A 16,467-nucleotide genomic window follows, 5' to 3' on the forward strand; every position below is an offset into this window, starting at 1 on the left:
ATATATATATATATATATCTTTATCACTCCTTAGTATTGTCTCAAGGGCATGGGGGTAAGTTGACTATGATGGGATGATAACAACAACAAATATATATATATATATATTAAGGGTTAAGGAAGAGGCATGCACCAGGAGAAGAGGGAAGGGAGGATTGTACAGAGTAAATTATCTCACATGAAGAGATGTGTCAAAGCTAATATAATGGAGAGGAAAATGGGGGCTAGACCAATGTTCACATCTTACTCTCATTGGAATTGGCTCAAAGAGGGAATACTATCCACATCCAGTTAGCTATAGAACTCTGTCTTACTCTATATGGAAACAGTAGGCAAAGAGGGATAAGAAAAGGGGAAGACTGATAGAAAGGGGTATGGATTGGAGAAGGCAGTAGTCAAAAACCAAACACTTGTGAGAACAGACCGGATGAGAGGATAAAGAAAGAAAAGAATAAACAAGGAAAATAAGATAGAGGGCAATACAAAGTTACTAATCATAACTGTGAATGGGAATGGAATGAGCTCACCCATAAAACAGAAGTAGATAGCAGAGTGAATAAAATGCAGAACCCTACAAGGGGTTGGTTACAAGAAATATATTTGAAACAGAGAGACACACATACAGTAAAGGCTGAAGCAGAACATATATTCCTTTATCTGAAGTTTGTTTTTTTTATTTAAAGCAGAGGCCTCAGTCTATCTCAGACAAAGCAAAAGCCAAATAGATCTAATTAAAAGAGATAAGGGAGGAAACTACATCTTGGCTTTTAAAAAGTGCCACAGAAAATCAAGTAATAGCAATATTAAACATATATATACTAAATGGTATAGTATCTAAATTTTTAAAGAAGTTAAATGAGTTACAGAAGGAAATAGTGAAACTATACTAGTGAACAACCTCAAATTTCCCCTCTCAAAACTGAACAAATCTAACCAAAAAAATAACAAGAAAGAACTAAGAAGGTGAATCGAATTTTAGAAAAATTAGATACAATAGACTTCTGGAACAACCTGAATAGGAATAGAAAAGAATATATCTTTTTCTCAGTAGTAGGCACCTTCACAAAAATTAGCCATGTATTAGAGCATTAAAACCTCATGTAGAATGTAGAATGTAAAAATGGGCATGTAAAATGTAGAAAAGCAGAAAGTTTAAATATATCCTTTCAGATCTATAAGGATGATATTAGAAAATAAATATTGTTTTATTAGTTTAGGGATAAGAAGTAAAGTGGCTGCTTGAGAAAAGAACTGGAGTTTGAAGCAGAGCTGAGAGAGCATGTTAATTTCAACTGCTGACAGTTATAACCATTTTTTCTATGTCAATTACTCTCTCTGGCAGTAGACACACTCTCAGAGACTCTCTCTCAGGGCTGGAGGACTTTGCCTCTCTGTCTGAGGGAAAGAGCTGAAGGAGCTCAGTGTTTTCCTTTCCCAACTTGGGAAACAGTAAATATCTATTGCACTTTTTATAAGGATATTAGTGGTAGTTTTTATTTAGATAGTATAAATTTAGGTTAGTCAGATCAGGAAGGATTAGTGTAGCCTGTGAAACACAGAAGTGGTTCCTTGTGGAACTTGGGAGTTTATTTAGGTGGATTTAGAATCCCTTAGAATTAGAAATCTTTTATTTATCCTTGTATATTTCAATAAACATTTTATTTTTATAATAAGTATCTCTTTAGCATCCCTGTGCCTGGCCCTGAAGGGAAGTTCCCATTTGAGTTTCACTACCTTACTGAGGATACTTTTCATTACCTCTACCAAAAGTATCCCAACAGTTAGAACCTGATTGATAAATTAAATGGTTTTGAACAGTTTTGAAAAGGGTTGGGTTTTTTATTTTAATTTTAGTGAATTTAGAACATTATTCCTTGGTTATAAAAATCACATTCTTTCCCTCCCTCCCCTTCCCCCACCCCTTCCCTTGGCCGATGTTGAAAAGTTTTGAAGCTATATCGGAAAATTTTTTCCATCTAATTTTTTTTTTACAGTTTGATGAGCTAAATAGGACAAAGAACCTAACTATCTGATTTTAAGGGTCCAATTGTCAATTTTGGCAGTTGGAACCATTATCTCAGCAGGGGGCCTGTGAAAGCAGCTAAAGTTAAGAGTTTCACACTCAGCTGTGGTAACAGTGAACTAAACTCTAGGGGGATACAAAATCCATCTCCCAGTCAACTTGATACAAAGAATCTCTACTCTGAAAACCTGGTGAATTAGCTGCATAGAATCACCATGGGATTTTCTCTATTAGATATGACTTCTCTTATTTTCACTATTGTACCAGAATATGTACAAAATGTCCTTGCCTATGACTTTATAATGCCAGTACTCTCACTGACACTCCTACAACTAATCTCTTATGCCCTTGTGATACTACTGTTTATCATGTTCTTTTACATGATGATCAAATCTTTGGCAGTGAAATATCTAGAGACTAAACTAGATAGAATACAAACTCAATATGAAGAATTACTCAAGGCTAAAGGGACAATGGCAGAAACTAAAGAACACGAAGCAACTAAATTAGAGGGTACAACTAATTCAGATAAACCAATTAAATTAGAAATGGAAACTGAAGCATTAGAAAACAAACCAGCTCATCTGTTTCCTTCTAAGGGAGGTACCCATCATATCCCCAGAGTGTGGTATAGTGAATCTCATGTGCCACAAAATGTTTACACAGGCTGATATAGATGGTTTTAAGAAAAATACTCCAAAAAAAAATACTTCATCATATGAAGAAGAACCCATTGGTGTTGTAAAGCAGTTCAAGAATTTAATTAAGCTTTACAATCCTTCTTATTTGGACTTTAGCATCCTTATGGATGAATTATTAACAAAAAGAGAGAAACAGCAGATTATACAGGACACTAATAATAACCTCGTAATTGCCGATTGGCCAACTCAGGATCTTGGTTGAGAATAAAACTTTTGCCGGGTACAAAGACTTAACTACAGCCAGGGAGGCAAAACCTGAAATTATGAGGCAAAATTCCAGATACCCAGGAACCTGGTCTAAATTTGAGCATCTAAAGCAGGAGGTGGTTGAGATTCCCTTTACTTTCCTCGATAGAATTATTGACTGTGCAGAAAAATTGATTGGGTTGGATACTTTGACAGAAGAAAATGTAAATCATATTTGTGGGCAGTTTGTGGAAAATGCATGCCATGTGGTCCAAAATTATTTTCGGAGTAACTGTCCAAATTGGTTTGACATGGGTCTTAATGAAATTAGGAAAATTCCAAACTATGTTTTCTAAGATGAGAAAGATAGGCAATCAGAAGAGAAAAATGACATAATTGATAACTTAACCAAAGAAATCAGAGAGCTTAAACAAAAACTGAAATCCAATGAAGTGCAGGAAAAAAACTGTAGCTGCACTAAGAACTTATAGACAACCCAGAAATAGTTATAACCCCCAAAAATGCAGACAAACCCCAAGTTGTTTTCTTTATAACAGAGCTGGTCACCTCATGAGAGAATGCAGATTTAGGGGTCAATTCTTTGGACAAAGCTTCAGGGGAAACTGTGGCAATAGATTTAATTGCTTTAATGGATTCAGGCAAAATGGATATTGTGAATCTTAAAAATTCTCAGACCCAGGCTTCACTTATCATTTCTCAGCTGCGTCCGTTTAGGTCTTGGCGCAACTTGCGTCATGGCCTCGGTTCGCTTCTTGCTTCGGGGCTTAGAGAGCGACGGGGGCCTAGAGCCTTGTTAGTCTGAACTTCCTGTCCGTGGCGAAGCCTCGGGCTGCAGACTGTCTCTTCTTCCCCGCTTCCCCCTTCACCCCTTTCTTCCTCCCCACGGAGACCCAGCTGTCAGAGCCTCTGCCTAAGAGCTTCTTGAAACTCTGCTAGTATATCACTAGCTGCAGAATGTTCCCCTTTGACATCTTTGTCCTATCTGCATAACTTCTATAGGCTTTCACTGTGGGAATCAGAGTTCTTCATATCTAGAGAAACACTTGGATCACAGTCTTTCATGGCATCCAGAGAACCAGATGTGCCTGCCATTGAGCACAGTGCAGGTGGGCTTCTAGGCAAGATGTCCCTACCAATTGGAATGCATCGTCGGGCATTCAGTTATGATGATGTCCTGGAGGATCCCACACCGATGACTCCGCCCGCCTTCATCAGACATGTGCAGTAAGGTTCTATGGAAAAAGCCAGTCATCCCAGATCGGAAGTACCAACAGCTTTCCAAGGTTGAGGATGGTGAAACTAGTTTGTCCTCTCCTTCCATAACCCCCTCAGCTTCCAGTGACCAAATGAACAAGGTCCCAATGGTGAAGGCCAAAGCTACGCATGTCATCATGAATTCTCTAATTACAAAACAGACACAAGAGAGCATCCAACGCTTTGAACAGCAAGCAGGGCTGAGAGACGCAGGATATACTCCCCATAAAGGCCTCACCACAGAAGAAGCCAAGTACCATCGTGTGGCGGAGGCTGTCCATAAATTGAATTTGCAAAATGGAGAAATAACAAAAGATGATAGATTGACTGTTTCAGCCCAGTCCACTCCAAGTAGTACACCCCGTTCTTCTCCCAGGCAAAACCCAGAGGTTGGTTTGCTCATGGATCTTCTAATTCTTTACCAGGCCTAGACATCAGCAATATGGACTCTGGAAATGGAGATAGAGACAAACCCTCATCTGAAAAATGGAGCCTTTTTGGACCAAGAACCCTTCAGAAATCCGATTCAGGTTTCAGTATCCAGTCCTACAGAGGTACACAGAAACCATCACCAGTGGAGCTCATTCGGGCTCAGGCTACTAGAATTGCAGAAGACCCAGCAGCCTTCAAACCACCTAAGATGGACCTTCCAGGAATGGAAGGAAAGAAACCAGCTCCACGGGTCCATAACCTCAAACCAAGAGACATGAATGTGTTGACTCCCACAGGGTTCTAAAGCTCCCTTTTCATTTGCTTTTCCTGCTGACCCACAGTTATGTAGAGAGGGTATTATAGACAGACTTTTCCGTCTTCCTATCCACCTTGTACTTGACCTAGGAAAGATGTCATCCATTTACAATTCTGCTGATGAAGATAGTATTCCTGGGGAGGTAGTGACTGTTTCTTTAAATATTTGTAGCAAAACTTGATTCTTCTAATACTAGAAGACCTATTTTGTAATGACCCAAAATTGATCTGAATAACTTCTCACAACAGTCAACCACATCCAACTACCAATCTATAGAACTAGATTGCAAGGGATAAGGGGAATAATTAAAATCTGGTAGACTTTGTTCTACATATTTATCCAAGATAAAAAAAAAAATTCTCAGACCCTACTTCAGAACACTTGGTTAAGACCATTCCCCATTTAAATGATGAAGGGACTTAGATCAGGAATGTGAGACCTCTACTTCACCCATACTTAAGCATACCTTAGGGGAAGATAAAGTTGTAAACTCCTTGCTGAACAATGAAAAGTACTTAACCCATACTTATAGTAAGACAAAAGCCCTTAAGCTGGGCCTATTTTTAGATCTAATACAAAAAGGTGCTAAGTACCTATAAAGATCAGGCAACTTGTAAACTTACAAGGGGCAAAGAGGTGAGAACTTACTTAGAGGTTTTAGTCTACTCAGGTGTGAATTACTCAAAAGTTTAGTCTACTCAGGTGTAAATTAAGAATGGTCTGTCCTTTGGAAAACGTCTACTGTGATTGGTAGATGTGAGAACTTAGGGGAGGTGACATAGGAGAAAATTCGCTTTTAAAAGGAGCTTAGAAAGGACTCTGGGTTTCATTTCAGCTGGAGAGATTCAGCTGAAAGATTCATCTTGCCAAAGCTGAATTGGAAAGAGGCAGCTTGCCAGGGCTGCCTTGAAGCGCTTGGTGGCTGAACTTAGTGCAGCTTGCCGAAGCTGAACTGGTGGGTCTCTCTGAACACTAGAATCGTGCTTGGGACAAATCTTATGGTTAGTGGATTAAAGACTGACTGATCTCTCTCTTAAGGCTTAAAAGCCTAGGCTGGCCTGTCTCTTTTCTCATTGTTTCCTCTTACTCTCTCTCTTTCATTAATTCCTTATTTATATTAATTAAAATCTCCATAAAAACCCAGCTGACTTGGGTATCTTTCATATTTGGGAATTTTTCCCTGATGACCACTTTATATTTGATTTAACTCATATTTCAATGGTCACAGTTTATATCAACCACTCTTTTATCTGTCACAGTTTATCACAACCAACTCTTTTAATTGTTACAATATAGAAAATATGGGTTTAATGCATTCTAGTATGGGACACCAAAGTACCCAAATTCTTTTGATACTGGATGCTACCATAATTCACAACAAGCACCAGACCTGAATACCATGCAAGAATATATCAAAGCAGGTGCTCTTCCAAAATATTCCCAAGTAGCTGGTGGGAATACCCAAAAACTTGATATGCAAAAAAGTGCAACTTCATTATGAAGGTGTGCCAAGGCCTGTGAAGTTAAAAATATAGTATCTGGAGAAAATGGACTAGGAAGTATGGGCAATGGAATAAAAATGAATGAAAATGACAAAGAGATTTTTAAAACGTGGGAAATTAATACAGGAGATAACAACGAAGAATTAGAGAATGAGGAACAGGAACAAGTGTTGACTTTTCCTGATCCTATTGTGTAAACTCCTGTAATAACTGCCCATTCCCCAGAAAATATCACAGAACACCATGTAACCCTAAAAACAGGAACACAAGTGTATGATTGTCTCTTAGACACAGACGCTGCCAAATCTGTGTTGCAGAAATCCCCTGAAAAGTGCAAAGCAGTAGGTTCAATAGAAGTTGTGGGTGTGACAGGAAGACCTCACCATTTGTTATTGTAGCAAGGCAAAATAATACCATACATCTCTGAATATAACACCCCAATTTTACCAGTTAAAAAACCCAAGCTAGATGCTGAAGGATGAATAGTCTATAGATTTATTCAAGATTTAAGAGTTGTTAACAATCGTGTAATAAAATCTTACCCAGTTGTACCAAGTCCAGCTACCATCATTTCATCTATCCCAAGGAATGCAAAATATTTTACTGTGGTTGATTTATGTTCTGCATTTTTCTTAATCCATGTACACGAAGACTCACAAAAAATATTTGCATTCACGTGGCAGAGAAATAAATATACATGGTCCTGTTTGCCACAGGGATTCTGTGACAGTCCGTTTTCTCAAATCTTAAACAAAAATTTGAAAAATATTCAGTTTAAGGACAGTAAACTTATTCACTTTGTAGATGATTTACTTCTAGCACCACTGTCTGCAAAAGTGTGCCTATGTGATAGTAAATGTCTTCTGTGTGAGCTCTACAAGAGGGGACACAAAATATCAAAAACTAAATTCCAATGGTATCTTCCTCATGTAGAATATTTAGGGTTTGTGCTGCCTGAGGGGTCCAGAAGCATTTCCCAAAAGAGAGTAGCAGACATATATAGGCTGAGTGCCCCTAAGACCAAAAGACAACTCAGAGCTATCTTAGGAACCACAGGTTTTTGCAGACAATGGATATCAATTATGGTGAACTTACAAAACCACTGATTGCTTTAACAAAAGACACAGAGAAAGATCCACTGAAGTGAAAACCAGAGCATTTGCAAGCAATTGCAAAGCTAAAATAAGCAATATTATCAGCTCCTGCTCTTGGTATCCCTAATTATTCAAAACCATTCTCACTCTATGTCCATAAGCAAAAGGGAATAGCTTCAGGAGTTTTGACTCAGAGGTAAGGACCAAAACCAACATCCTATTACATATTATTCTGGTCAACTACATCCCATAGCCATAGGAATAGCTCCATGCTTAAGAGGGGTGGCAGCAACTGCATTGCTTGTTACCAAATCTGCAGATTTAGTGTTAGGATGCCCACTGACAGTTTATTGTTTACATGAAGTTGAGACACTTCTCTGAAAGTTCAGAATGCAGGCATTTTCAGACCAACACCCGGCTAAATATGACAGAGTACTTTTGGGGAATGAACATATAACATTAAAGAGATGCAACACCTTAAATCCAGCAACATTATTACCTGATTTACCAACACAGAGGGAACCATTGCACAATTATGAAACTGTAATGCAATTAATAGAAAGGCCTCGAGAAAATCTGTCAGACACAACACTTGACAACCCTGACATGATCTTATTCACAGATGAATCATCATATATGCAGAATAGAATAAGATTTACAGGTGCTTTGGTAGTAAGTGAATTTGAGACCCTATGGTTTGCTTCACTACCCAGGAACCTAAGTGCTCAGGGAGCAGAATTAATCACTTTAAAACATGCATGTGAGCTTGCAAGAGACAAATGTGCAAATATTTTTACTGATTCCAAATATGCATTTATAATTTGCCATGCTGTCATTTCTCTCTGGCTTCAGAGGGGATTTTTAACATCTAGTGGGAAAAGAATCTCTCATGCAGAAATAATTTGAGAATTACTGTTATCTCTCCAACTACCAAAAGAGTTGGCAGTGATTCACTGCAAAGGGCATTCTTTAGGACGAGACTTAGTTGCCAGAGGAAATCATATGGCTACATGATATGCTGTACAAAATGCTCCAGCTTGCATTATGAATCTTTGTTATAGATATCACAGATTTAGAAAAAGCATACAATAACAAAGAGATTCAGAAGTAGGAGCAAAATTTTGGATCTAGAAAAGAAAATAGGATTTGGAAAGTGTCAGTGGGAAAACCAATTCTTCCTAAAGCATTTTACTATTACATCTGTCAAGCAATACACAAAAAGGGTTGTTTTGGAACACAAGCATTAATTGATACTATTAAAAGAACTTGGTTAGATCTGGGAATTAGCATTGTAGCAAATAAGATCTGCTCAGCTTGCTCTGTGTGTGCACAATTTAACTAAAACATATTTAAGCAAAAGGCTTTTTGGTGATCACCCACTAGCTCACACACCCTTTGAGCATTTGGAAATAGATTATATCAACATGTCCAAATTAGGACAATATAAATTTTGTCTAGTAATAGTGGACCAACTAACTAGATGGCCAAAAGCTTTTTCATCTAGTAAAAACACTTCAAGCTTTGTAGCCAAAATCTTGTTGAAAGAGATCATTCAAAGATATGGTATGCCACTAATAGTAGATTCTGACAAAGGGAGCCATTTTACAAATTCAGTTCTAAAACAAGTTTATGAGAATCTGGGTATCAAGCCAAAATTTCATTTCCCATAATACCCCCAAAGTTCTGGGCAGGTGGAGAGACTAAACAGAGAAATCAAAACTATTGTGGGGAAATTATGCATGGAAACTCATTTGAAGTGGCCAGAGATTTTGCCTCTAGCACTATTCTATCTGCACGCTAGACCAAGAGGAGATATGCATATCTCACCATATGAAATGTTATTTGTACATTCACCATTGCAGGCAAAAAGTTTTAAAACACCTTATGTATCTATGCTTGGAGGGGATCTAGCACTTGCTGAATATATCACAGAATTACAAAACAGGGTTAGAGAATTACAAGAAATGGGAATTTTAACTCAAAGGGGTCCATTAGATTATGCACTCCATTTGATAAAACCTGAGGGTTCTGTTTACATAAAAAACTTTAATAGAACTAGTGCAACACAGCCATTATGGGTAGGGCCTTTCCATGTTATTCTGACAACACCGTCAGCTATTCATGTACTAGAGAAAGAATTGTGGCTGCATTTCTCACATGTGAAAAAAAGCAGCAGCAGAAAAAGAACAGATTACTTCAGCAACATGGCTGCAGTCAAAAAGATAGAAGAAGAGTTTGACATTTGGAACCAAGTCTAAAGGCAGAAAAGAAGGAGGAGGAGGAGGAAGAAAAGGAGGAGGAGGAGGAGGAGGAAAAGGAGGAGGAAGAGTAGGAGGAAGAAGAAGAAGAAGAAGAAGAAGAATGAAATGAAGACAAAGCTCAAGACAAAGGAGAAGACAACATAGAAGAAACATAGATGACAGCAAAAAGGACGAATGAACTATAACAAAGACATTGCAGAAAAAAATAAACACAGACAAGAGGAATACAGACGGATTATGGACATGAACTGTAAGGGGGTTTTTTGAGCCATTATAACACTACACACTTTTACTATACTTGCAAACAAAAGCTCCATAGTAACAACACAAAGACAAGAAAACAGTAGCAGAGGAGGTAACTTTAAAGATTTGGTAAGTATTCACTACAAAATAACATACACATATAGGACACATTTCTCACAAATTCTGCAACATCATAACCAGGTGATGAGTGTCCATAGAAATAAATAAATACAGATAAATCACCTTGGGAAAATGATAATAATTGTACACATTAAAATAATAAGATCTTATCTCACAGGAAGACTTTATGTATTCCTTGGAGATAAAATCAAGAAAAGATACATAACCTTCTAAAGAAAATCTTTAAGGCTTTCTTAGACTATCTTAAGGGGGGAAGTTTATTTTCCTCCTGCAACATGTAAATAGTTTATACATAATATATACATAGATGTAGAAATTGTACAGATCTGTATATTTAAATAGATGTATATATAGTTAAATTATTAAAAAGTTTTGATGTTATTAGTATAGTAAGTTGATTTTGAGTTTTAATGTAGTTAGTTTTGATTTTCTATATTAATGATAGAATAAGGTGTTGGCATAGTAAAAAGTTTCATTTGAATTGTTCAAATAGGATTTTTAAAATGAAGTTTGCTTGAGTTTTACATAGTTATTTACATAGATTTATATTTACGTTTATACAAATACATTTATATTTACATAGACTTTAGTTTTTGTAAAACACAAGTTAGTTTGTAACTGTATTTTGTTTCTAAAGTTTTTCAAAAGTTTGCATTTTGTATTTTCCATTTTGAATTTCTGTAATTTTATGTTTTGCACTTGCATTTGTACAAATATGTTTTCCTTGATTATTTGTTTTAGTTGTAAAATACGCCAACTGTCTGGGCGCATTTTGGATGGCGAGGCGCAATGAGCATTTGAAGAGTCGCTCTAACCAATCGGTGGTCTGTCCAGCATTCAGCTCCTCTCATGGCTCTGGTGATCTGTACATCCTGGATGTCTTGCTGGCGTACAATGATGTAGTCAATGAGATGCCACTGTTTTGATCGTGGGTGCATCCATGTTGTTTTATATTTGTTCGCCATTCTGAACACAGTGTTCATGATGGTGAGTTCGAACTCTGAGCATTTGCAGAGTAACCAGAGATACTACCCCTACCTGAACACTCCATACACCTTGCACATATATAGAGCAGTGTAAAAGAACAGGATATCTATTGTGGCCTTATCTGTTTCAACAGTTGTGGCCTTGGGGAGGACGTCTTACAGTTTTTCCAGGTTATCTGTCTCGACTGTGGCCTTGCAGTTTTTTTTTCAGGAACTGTTCATTTGGACACAGTGCAACCCCCCCCTTCCCTTTAAGAGAAAAAGGGAATAAATGGAGCTTTCCTTAAAATCACTGTATTATCTATCTAAATCCATCAATAAACATTATCTGTAATGGGAATAAGCTATAAGCTTTCCCAATAAGATTTGACTAAAACAAGGATTCCCATTATCACCATTATTTTTCAGTACTAGATTTTTGTTCTAGAACTGCTAGTTATAGCAATAAGAAGAAAAAAAATTGAAGGGAACTAGACTTGGCAATGAAGAAACAAAACTTTTACACTTTGCAGATGATATGATGATATATTTAGTGAATGCTAGAGAATCACTTTTAAAAACTACTTGAAATAATTAACAACTTTAGCAAAGCTGCAGGATATAAAATAAACCTGAACAAATCACCAACAGTTCTACATATTACCAACAAAGTCCAGCGACAAGAGATAGAAAATCTCCATTTAAAATCATTGTAGACAATATAAAATACATGGAAGTTTTCTTGCCAAGACAAACCCAGAAACTATCTGAATATAATTATAAAACATTTTTCACACAGATAGAATAAGATCTAACCAATTGGAAAAACTTTAATTGTTCATGGGTAGAATAAAAGCCAATATAACAAAAATGATAATTCCAGCTAAATTAAAATTTTTCATTGCCATACCAATCAAATTACCAAAAATTAATTTACAGAGCAAGAAAATATAAAACAAAATCCATTTGGAAGAAGAAAAAATCAAGAATATCAAGGAAATTAATGGGTAAAAAAGTCAAGAAAGATGACCTAATGTGAATATTGGAAGTGGAGGAGGGTAAGGGAGTTCTTCATGCTTTCAAGTTGAGGCTGATGAAGAGGGGCAGAAGAATCTGCTGACTGGACTGACACGTGGTGAGTGAAAAAGCTGACTCTTTCCTGGATATTTTCTGAAGAGACTAGCCACTGGGGAGACTTCCTCAGGTCCTCCAGTTAAGGATCAACTCTCCTGGTTCTGGTTTTGAGCCAGGGGCCGGGAGTAAATTACTTAGTGTTTAGGCTTACCTTATCCTCTCTCTGATTTCTTACTTTACTCTTTCTACATTTTTGTAAATGAAATTATAAAACAAAATCTCTTTGGAATTAATTAAATTCCTGATGACCAAACTCTTAAATAATCAAGTCCAACCCTTTAAAAATTAAACCCCTTTCCCCCTTACACTAACCGTATCCAATCTCAGACTGTATTATAAAGTGGTAATCATCAAAACGATCTGGACTGGCTAAGAAAGAGTGATGGATCAATGGAATAAATTAGGTGGATCAATGGAATAAAGTAGGTACACGATATATTGTTCGACCCGGTTCTGGTTTCCCAAATTAGGAGGCACACTGGATAATGTAAAAGCAAGAGGTACTGCTTTATTACAAGCTCAAGCTTGGGTCCCACCGCCTCCAAGGCAGATGAGACCCTGAACGAAGGGGAGAGGAGGATTATATAAGGTAGGTTTGAGTTGCAAAACAAGATGATGGGATATCTTATCCGAATGCTGGGGAGGGTTAGATCACTGATCAAGAGTCTTTGGGGGGATGAGTCCTTCAGTTGTTCAGGCCTTACTGAAGTAGCCCCCAAAAGACCAAAGATGGAAAAATTACCCCTGTTCGCATTTTTAGGGGACAGACCTGGTTGCCCTTCCCTGCAGCTGTTTAATCAGATAACAAGCTGGTTTCTGCTTAGCTTGGGGAAAGGGGGGGTCAGGAGAGAAAAGAGGAATTTCAGGAATATCAAAGGGTCAGTGAACTAACATTTGGCTAAGTGAAGATAAACACTCCTTAAATAACAACCCCCTCTTAAATCTAAGAATTGTCCCCCCCATCTTGGACCCCACATTCCTGTGTTAAGGTCTGTTTGTTTGTTAGATAAGAACTCTGTAATGTATATAATCTGGTCTTTAATGTCAAACCAATGCAGTTTTCCATTAGGGAATTCTGCCCCAGTTGGTAGATTCTTTATTTCTCTCTTTTATTAATAAATTACAGTTCCAACAATTGAAATTCTAGGTGTTTGAACTCATTTGTGAAGTGTCCCACTTCATTACAATATCTAGTAAATGACCATAGCTATCTAATATTTTAGCCAAAGATCCAAATCGGGACAAGAATTCCCTATTTTTTTAACTGTTTTTTTCCCCAATAACATGTGGAAACAATTTTTGACAATTTCTGTCTAACATTTTACAATTCAAATTCTCTCCCTTGTTCTCCCCTTTCCCTGAGACAAGTCTGCCTGATATAGGTTATATCAATGTATCATACAATGCCATTTCCATAGTTCCCATGTTGTGACAGAAGACACATAACACACATACAATAATAAATCCATGAAGGAAATAAGGTGAAAATGGTAGGCTTTAATCTGCAATCAGACTTCAATAATTCCTTCTTTGGTTCTGGATAGCATTTCTTATCATGAGTCCCTTGCTCATGGAACCTTGTTTTGCTGATAATAGTTTAGTCCTTCACAGTTATTTCTGTTAACTGTATACACTGTTCATTCTCCGGGTTCTGCTCACTTCACTTTGTATCGTATCATGTAAGTCCAGGTTTTTCTGAACTCATCCTGAAGAACTCACTATTTGCCAAAATACTGAGAAAACTGGAAAACAGCATGGCAAAAATTAGTTATCAATTAACATTTCACACTTCGTATCAAAATAACGTCAAAATGGGTATGTGGTTTAGACATAAAGGTGCTACTAGAAGCAAATTAGGGGAGTGTGGAATAGTTTACCTGTCAGATCTATGGATAAGACAAGAATTTATGAACAAATGAGACAGAAAGCATTATGAGATATAAAAGAAATAATTAGATTAAATTTTAAAAGTTTTACATAAGCAAAACCAGCGTAACCAAAATTAGAAGGAAAGCAGAAAACTGGGGGAAATTTTTAATCCAGATGTCTCTGATAAAGTGCTCATTTCTCAAATATAAAGAGAACAGAACCAAATTTATTAGAATGCAAGTCATTTTCCAATTGATAAATGGTCAAAGGATATGAACGGGCAGTTTTTAGATTAAAAAAAACTCAAAGTTATCTATAGTCACATTAAAAAAATGCTCCAAATCACTATCAAGCAGAAATATTGCAAATTAAAACAAAACTGAAGTACCACCTCACACCTATCAGATTGGCCAATATGACAGAAAAGGAAAATGTTAAATGTTGAAAGGGATGTGGAAAAATTGCTAGACAATGCTAGTAGTGGTGGTGATACATATCTGTATCCTATATCTTAATGGGAGAGAGACAAAAAGAGAGAAAGACAGAGAGACAGAGAAAGGATCTATTGTATAAAAATATTTATAGCAGGTATTTTGGTGGTGTCCATCATTTGGGGAATGGCTAAACAAGTTGTAGCATATGTCTGTAATGGAATATAATTGTGCTATAAGAAATAATGAGGGGGCAGCTGGGTAGCTCAGTGTGTTGAGAGCTAGGCCTAGAGACGGGAGGTCCTAGGTTCAAATCTGACCTTAGACACTTCCCAGTTGTGTGACCCTGGGCAAGTCACTTGACCCCCATTCCCTAGCCCAGACCACTCTTCTGCCTTGGAGCCAATACACAGTATTGACTCCAAGACGGAAGGTAAGGGTTTTTATTAAAAAAAAAAAAAAAAGAAATAATGAGCAGGATGATTTAACAAAAACCTGGAAAGACTTACATGAACTGATGTAAGGTGAAGTGATCAGAAGAATCAAATAAGAATGCTGAACAGAATAGCAGTAATATTGTACTATGATGAACTGAGAATAACTTAAGACAATTCCAAATGACCCATGATAGAAAATGCTACCCACCTCTAGGGAAAGAACTGATGGAGTCTGAGTTATATGGAGGATAGCATCTAATGATATAATCACATAGTCCTTTTATCATATTCCATGATATTAATTGCATAAGCAATGATCCCAAACTGCAGGAAAGAAGCTATCTAGGATTATAGAGGTTCGGGTTCAAACTTGAAGGCCCCTAGTTTCTGCCTCAAGCCCAAGGCTGTCCTTCCTTTCAGGAAACATCTAGATTTTATTTCTTTCTAAAGGTCTTTTCTAGCTATAAAATTCAATGAGTCTGTGGCATTGTTGTGGGAGAAACACACCCAAGTGTGCAGCAGAATCTCATCCCAAGAATGGGAGACTCAAACTCCATTCGATCCAGAAGAAAAGAATTTTATTTGAAGAAGAGGTTTAAAGTGGTATAAAAGCCTAATAGCTAGTGGATTAGCCTGGGGGCTAGTAGTGTAGCCTCTCTGGAGCTGAGCTCCAGGATTGGAGTAGCAGCCCCATATGCAGAGTAACAGCTCCAAGTGTAGTAGAGAAGCTCTGGAGCTAAAGGAATAGCAGCTCCATAGCCCTGGGGTGATGGAAGGAATAGCAGCCCTGGAACTGATGAAATAATAGCTCTCCATGGGGATAGAGTTGCCCTTGGAGCTAATGGAATAGCCCAATAGGTAACAGAATAGCAAAGCCAAGGTATGGATCAGGGTTTGTATATTTACTGAGGGTCTTGGACCTTCCAGAGAATCTTCAGCTTTTCCAAAAACTCAAGAAAATGAGCATGACCAAATTCAGGTGGAGCTGTGGTTTAGGGTTTGACATCCACATGATAAGGAACAAGAAGCATGCACAGGTTTGGAGGATCTTCTGGAATGCCAGAGCCATTAGTACACAGGCCCCATGTTCCTCCCATTGTCCACCTTGTCATCGTTTGTCAATGTGGGAGAGGTCTCACTATTCTTCTAGAATGATGGAGGCTGGCAGTGGGTAGTAATAGGAACGGGACTCTCATACTTTGGCATCTTGTAGTTCTCACCAGTTAGCACAGGTTAAACATCAGCTGCAAAATCTAGAGTTTTGGTGTCAGTCAAACAAACATGAATTGCAGAATCTGTATGGTAGATCAGTTCATCAATCACCTGTGTGGACCTGTAATGTTCGCTCCTGGTTACCAGCTTTGAGCCTGATCTGTTATATTAATTACTCACATGGTTCTACATTTACTTTAGTTCTCAACTGTCAGACATAATTAATTACATAGTGTTTGTCTACT

The 16,467-nt window shown here is 37.5% G+C and overlaps 1 long non-coding RNA gene and 1 pseudogene across 3 annotated transcripts in view; one reads left to right on the forward strand and one right to left on the reverse strand.

Annotated features, from left to right (window-relative positions):
- The window catches only part of LOC100021822 (uncharacterized), a 76,784-nt gene that overhangs the window by 35,123 nt on the left and 25,194 nt on the right, over positions 1 to 16,467 (reverse strand). The gene's annotated exons all lie outside the window — the stretch shown is intronic.
- LOC130456841 (putative monooxygenase p33MONOX) lies at positions 3,617 to 5,155 on the forward strand (annotated as a pseudogene).

Source organism: Monodelphis domestica, chromosome 1, assembly GCF_027887165.1.
Source record: "Monodelphis domestica isolate mMonDom1 chromosome 1, mMonDom1.pri, whole genome shotgun sequence".
Classification (NCBI taxonomy): domain Eukaryota; kingdom Metazoa; phylum Chordata; class Mammalia; order Didelphimorphia; family Didelphidae; genus Monodelphis; species Monodelphis domestica.